The sequence below is a fragment of the Limulus polyphemus genome, unplaced genomic scaffold (genome assembly GCF_000517525.1).
Source record: "Limulus polyphemus unplaced genomic scaffold, Limulus_polyphemus-2.1.2 Scaffold4770, whole genome shotgun sequence".
NCBI classification, from domain to species: Eukaryota; Metazoa; Arthropoda; class Merostomata; order Xiphosura; family Limulidae; genus Limulus; species Limulus polyphemus.
The window spans coordinates 41517-48792 of NW_013670380.1; the positions used below are offsets into that span (position 1 = coordinate 41517).

A 7276-nucleotide genomic window follows, 5' to 3' on the forward strand; every position below is an offset into this window, starting at 1 on the left:
GGACTATGTCTCAACAACGTTCATATTAAAATAACTACATAACAGTAAATTCGTTACAATCCTTACAGGAATGTTTCCTTTCTTAAAGTTTGATTATGAAACTATATAATAAAAACAAAAACGAAATACTTTAACATGAAACTTTATCATTGCAGAAAGGATATTATAAACAAAACATGTAGTACCATTTATTTATAAGTAATAATTATGTTTCAAGCGATACACAATTTTGAGTACGTTATATTAAAACTATTTTCAATATACATATCAGCAGGTCACATGATAAGCAAAGCCAATATAAAGTCGAAGTTGAAATACGTTTGAATTAGAACATTTCAGAATTTCAATAGTAATTACAATTTTAGAAATCGTTAATACAAATACAAATATATTACATTGAGAAAATATGTATATTCTCAAATGTAGAACTTTATATCGTTATGGCTTGAATCAAGAATATTATGGTATTACTGATATAAGTTTAATTAGTAAAATTATATTGGTAAATTCTTTTATTTAGATAGTGTTAACAAGAAATCCACAAAAATAAAAACAAGAGGAAAAGGTAAAAATGAAATAAAATGGGTTAATTTTATTGATTTCTGTACAGATGTAGATAATAAGTTTTATATTCTTGCTAAGATTCGTAGTTATTTCTACAATAATATATATATAAACTAAATATTTCAAAGATAAAAGTATTAGGAAAAACTGTAATGGCATATAATATTCAAAATAATCATGCTAAACATTTAATTTCCGAAATTATAAAATTTAGGCTTAAGGTAAATAATTTAAAAGATATAATTAAAGAATTACCATTAACAAAATAATCATATATAATATTTAATTTTAAACGTGAAATTATTAATGATTTACAAATTTCTAAAATTTCACATGATTTTGTAATACAAAATATTTTTCCTTCAATATATTAAAAACCTATTATCAGCTTTAAAGAAGAAATTCTGATAGAACTGCTTATATATAAATATAAAGACTTTCTGAATAATTTAGATGTAAATATGTGATGAACTTACCATGTGAATGCTACTTAAATTCTTTAGCAGGTTATTTTAATAAGCATATTATTACTGGAAATTTGGATTTAATTAAATACAATTCTTTAAGGAAAATCTTAGAAAAAGGTACTAAATACAGAATAGCTATAAACTGTAGAAAAGTAGACGATTATATTTTGAAACTTAATTATTCTACACATTATCCTCCAAATTGGTTTATAGAATGGAGATATTATGTTACTAATAAAAGTAAAGCAAAATCAGCTTTTATTAATTTAACTAAATACCCAATAGATTTAACTTCTTTTTTTTCAATTTAAAGCTAGAATGCGTAAATTACACTAGAAATATATGGTTGTGCTTATTGATAAAGCAACCGTAATATTGGCTTTATCTGTAAGCATTTATATGCCCAAATTATAACTAATGACATAGATATTATACAAACTTTTAAATTGCAAAATAAGTCTAAAGAAGATATTATTAACAGCTTGTAAGAAGCTATATAAAACATATAATGTTAAAACAAATCCATATTCAGAATTATATTATTTATATGCGATACCTAAATTTCACAAATCCCCTATTAAATTCCGTTTTACTTTTAGTTCAGTAATTGCGATACTGAAACAACCTGCAGTTTTATTAAGTAAATTACTGAATCAGTGGCTCGATTCCCCTCGGTGGACACAGCAGATAGCACGATGTTAAATTACAACAAAATACAAATAATAAACATGATTTCTGGATAATTAAAAATAATGAATCTGTCTTAAAAAGAAAATTTCAATAAATTACAATTAGCAGATACAATTCAAACATATGATTTTACTATGTTGTTTACATCTATACCACTAACGATTTGGTAATAATGATAAATTCGTTAATAGATGAATTTATAGTTCTACACAGTTAAATAGAAAAACTAACTTTTACTGTTAAATAATATTAAAAATATATTCAGTTTTTGCGTACGTATATAATAATTATATTTATGTTTATAAATACAATTATAAACAAGTAATAGGTATATCGATGGGTGTTAATTATTTGAGCTGTGTTGCCAATTTATATCTTCATTATTACAAAAGTAAATTCATAAATAATTTTTCAAATCCAGAATTATTTTTCGTAACATACAGATATATTGACGATTTGATTAGCATTGATTAGCCAGGGATAACTAATTACAGAGGTAATATTTATCCTACAGTTCTACAGATTGAGAACACTTCTATATCAAATACTGAAGTATATTATTTAGATTTAAGCATTAAGATATTTGATAATTATTGTAATATTAATATTTGTGGCAAAAGAAATGATTTTACAATTCAATATTTTGGATTTCCCTCTCCAAACAATAATGTACCAAGAAATGCAGCATAGAGCATTATATCCTCACAGCTTCTTAGGTATTGAAGAATGTGTAGTAACGTACAGTTCTTAACATCTAGCCCCCAAGTAGTACAGCGGTATGTCTGCGGCTTTACAACGCTATAAATCGGGCTTCGATACCCGTGGTGGGCAGAGCCCAGAGAGCCCATTGTGTAACTTTGTGTTTACTTCAAATAAACCAAAATCTTAACATCTAATATTAGTACAGAAACCGACTTTTAATGGGTTCGGGAAGAAAACTTTAATTAAATATTTTAAATTATTTTATGATAAATGTAGGAAATATTTATACCAATTTGAAAATAATTATTTGAAGAATATTATAATATGCACAATAAAAATAATTTCAAAAATAATTGAAAGTTCTTATTGGACCTTTCATCTCTTGTATAGGTATATTAATGTAGTAGTAGATGCATCACCATCCCTATATTAGACCTGTTACTGTGTGTATCTCTTTAGAACTAGTTCCTCAGTGGCACAGTGGTATATCTGCAGACTTATACTTCTAGAAACCGATTTCGATACCCGTGGTGGGCAGAGCACAGATAGCCCTTTATGTATCTTTGTGCTCATTAACAAAACAAAGCTATTTACAACCATTGAAGATACAGATAGTTGAATGGAAGGGTGAAGGATGGGAGCTATACTAATGATATTGAATGTGTAGTAATACCTTAACATTTTTATTCTCCTGAAGAAGAATAGTCAACTATTCGAAAGCGCTCGAGTTTTGGGTCTAGTTTTGAAAATATTACAACTTTTATAGATCATCCTGTGTGTTAACTACTTAACATGTCCAAACATCATATTAAGGACTGGAATGCGAACTTCAAGGATAGTTTTCCTGTCTCCCCAATTGTTGTTTTGTATTATATTATTCCTTGCGTTTTTTTATTATTCATTTTGTTCTATTATTTTGAGTAATCACCATTCCACATTTGGCTGCAAACAGCGAAAGGTGAGGGATGTTGTGTACTAGAGCACTCACATCTCCTCTTGGCTGCAAACAGCGAAAGGTGGTAAAGGTGAGGGACGTTGTGTACTAGAGTACTCACATCTTCTCTTGGCTGCAAACAGTGAAAGGTGAGGGACGTTGTGTACTAGAGCACTCACATCTCCTCTTGGCTGCAAACAGCGAAAGGTGGTAAAGGTGAGGGACGTTGTGTACTAGAGCACTCACATCTTCTCTTGGCTGCAAACAGCGAAAGGTGGTAAAGGTGAGGGACGTTGTGTACTAGAGCACTCACATCTTCTCTTGGCTGCAAACAGCGAAAGGTGGTAAAGATGAGGGACGTTGTGTACTAGAGCACTCACATCTTCTCATTTCTTTTCTTAATCATGTGAGGCCGGCGAAATTGAGGTTAAACTGGATAAACGGTGTACCCCAAACTCAACTTGGGTCTTACTTCCGCCAGTACCTTTAAATATCAGGGCACATTACATAATAACCCACATTGTGATTTGGATCCCTGTGTTGGATGTTTTTGTGGCTTCGGTGTCTTTTCAAGAATTTACATATAATTATATATATACCTACATATATATGACAGCTTTTCATAGGTAATAACTTTAATTTTTCTATCGTTATGAAATATGCTGTCTTTAATCTCAGAACATTTTCGCCATTTAAAATAAATGATGTGCTATTAGATAATGAGATCAATACATGAGGACAGTTTTAAATACGTTCCTCCAACATGCATAAAATCGAAGATTCATAGTTATTCACCGTTTTACTGAAAAATAGCCTTTTAGCACGCCGCTTCTGCAGTTTCCTTAAATTCTCTGCATAATATGTTTCAATTAAAGAGTTTTCGCTTAACATATGAAGTAATAATAGTAATGAATCCACAAGATAAGTATAAAATTACTCGCAAAATCACCGTTAGTAAATAACACTTTACATGCAAAGAAGTTTGATTAGGAACTTGTTTTATCAGGCTTAATGAACTTACAAAACATAATTAAAAACAATATCTTAATTTTCAACCAAAATAATTATGCGAAGTATGAAATGTTCACAAGTTATTACATTGAACAATATTAAAACAACAGTAAGCCTAATTGATAACGTAGTTTAGTTGCTTTATTTTTAACGCGTTTTTTTTTTTAAGTATAGGTCATATAATTGATATTTAGTTTTTAATAAGTATTTGAAAAATTCTGTTGCTAGTCATTTCAACTAAAGTGTCACTGAACTTGTAATAATCACAGTGTTCTCTGAATTTATATATACTACATCAAAGTTTCGGGTTTTGGCTTGTATTATTTTACCATCTCTATAACATGGAACTTCATACACACATTTCATTATCTATAACTTTTCTGCTTAATTACAAAAATAATTAAAATACTTTTGGAAAATATATTGGTTGTACTTGGGTGAATAATTAGATGACTTAAATGTTGAATATAATGCAATAGTAAATGAGAAAAATAGTGTTAAGAAAAGAAAAATATATATATATATAAGATGTTGAAAGGGGACATTGTAATATAATATCTGGGACATTTCTAAGGTAAACTTAAGCAATAGCGTAAGTTACGAATACATTTTAAAATTCTCTTATTGCATTTTTTGTAAGTTAACTTGGAACGTTTGACCTCATATATTCATATTTAATACAGATTTCCTTTCAGTTCATCTACCGCATGAAGGCATCATTAACTAATTTATTAATTAGTATGAGGTTGTAATGAAATCAAAATACACAACATGAAGAGCATCATGATCAAATGATATCCGAAAGAGGCAACCACTTCCATCTATAAAGAGCGTTTTATACATCCAAGGATTACTATGTGTATTTGTATGATATCACTCTACGCATGGCGAATGATATACTTATAAAAATGCGATGTGAATCACGGAATTTAAATGTATCTAAAACTTTTTATGTGGAGGATTGTGGATATTTAAACAACGTATATTGGGAGTATCTATAGGATGTGTGATCAAAGATGATTGATTAAAAATCGTTTTCATACGAGTTTAATATAGAAAATTCCTTTCCTTTCTATGTATACAGATAACACAGACCTGCGATGGTTTTATTGTCTTGAAATTTTTACATGTTCCACAGTAATTTCTGTACGCTGAATCCGAAAATGATTTCCATTTTTAATGAAATGGGTCACATTTGGTTATGCTTAAAATTTTTACAACCACTGGCTATATATTTTTTTAGACCAATCGCGACGTGGGAGTTTTATCGATCGTTCTAGAAACTACGAGAAACACACCGCTAGTATATAAACGGTTAATGGGCCGCATGACGTGTCATTTCCGTATTTATTTGTGGGTGCACTTTGACATTATTTTTTCTTTTTAATATTATTTATTCGACGCTATGGCAACAAGATGTTGTGTAAATAACATATTCTGTTATATTTGTTGTAAAATTGATCTAAGTAAGAATTTTTTTATTCTTTCCGATTTGTAAAAAAAAAAATTAATTATGTGATAGAAAAAAAATATTATTTTCAAAATCTTCGTAGCCGAATTATAGATAATCCGTTATGAAGACCATAATAACATTTAAGAAGTTCAAATTCGCTAGCCTGTGTGATTGTCTAGTAAATTAGATTTTGCTCCAAGTTTGCACATCTGATTTAACATGATTGTTTAAATGAAAGAAAAAAAAACTTCAACAACTAAGTTAAGGCATAATTATGAGAAGAAAAGAAACTTTCCAACAGAGAAAACAATTTATATGTTACTTTTTACCTTTTGCTAAACAGCTTTGAATAAATAATTGTATCTATATTATAGTTTATCAGAACAAATACAGTTGAGTTTGAAATTTAGAACAATTTTAGATCCAAAGAGCTTTATGAGTCGTAAACAACATTCTTGTATAAAACATAGTCTAAAACTTGTTAACAACATTCTTGTATAAAATGAAATTTATGTTTAAAAACATACATAGCTTATACTGTTAGATAGGTATTGCGAAATTCCCGCCTATTCTCCAAAGTTGTAGACGATTCTCGAGAGTATGAAACAACAATATATCTATATAAATAAACGCTTTAACTAGTAATGTTACATAAGACTGAACTTTCTAGAAACCCTTCCCACGGCTATAAATATAACCAACGCGAAGTGCCAGAGGGAGTTGCCTGAAGTTGGTCTAATGATGCACATAATATATACCTTAACAAAGAAGTTAAGTATATTACCAATTAAATTGTTCATTAATATGCAATGTCATCCAAACAGCTATTTTTCGTATAACTTATGTAACGAATTTATTGCTATGTATTTATTTTACTATGAACGTTGTTTAGACTAAGTTTATAATTAGAAACATACATAGTTTGTAGTGTTAGATATGTATTGCAAAACGCCCGCCTATTCTCCAAGGTTGTAGAAGGTTATCAAGAGTAAGAATCAACAATATATGTATGTACATAAACACTTTAACCAGTATTGTTAGGTAAGACTGAATTTTTTAGAAAACGTTCCCACTCCTATAAATAGAACAAACGCGATGCGTCAGAGGGAGTATATATTATTAGGTTCGCTATAATCGGTGTGCTATAAAACTTCGAAAGCTGTAACTGTGATTGTTATAATGCTTATCAATAGAACAACTTAAAATATCTGACCAAGAATATTCATAAATTTCGAACGTTACAAATCATTTAACTTCAGTGGATTTTCATCGGACATTAGTAATTTTACGAAGACATATAAATTCATCGCGAAAAACCTAGTGTGTGTGGCCAAGGGCAAAGCTAGCTAGCTTCCCAGAGAATCGTATCTACATCAACTCGTAATTAACTCGCTCATCGTGAACCCTCTCCTCGATAAGATATCAAGGAGGTTCCAGACTAGAAAGAAAACGTTA

General features: G+C 29.3%; 1 protein-coding gene across 1 annotated transcript in view; it reads left to right on the top strand.

Annotated features, from left to right (window-relative positions):
- LOC111088928 overlaps positions 1 to 7276 on the top strand; it is a gene marked incomplete at its 3' end in the record, with an annotated part of 52872 nt that overhangs the window by 24332 nt on the left and 21264 nt on the right. The window lies entirely within an intron of this gene.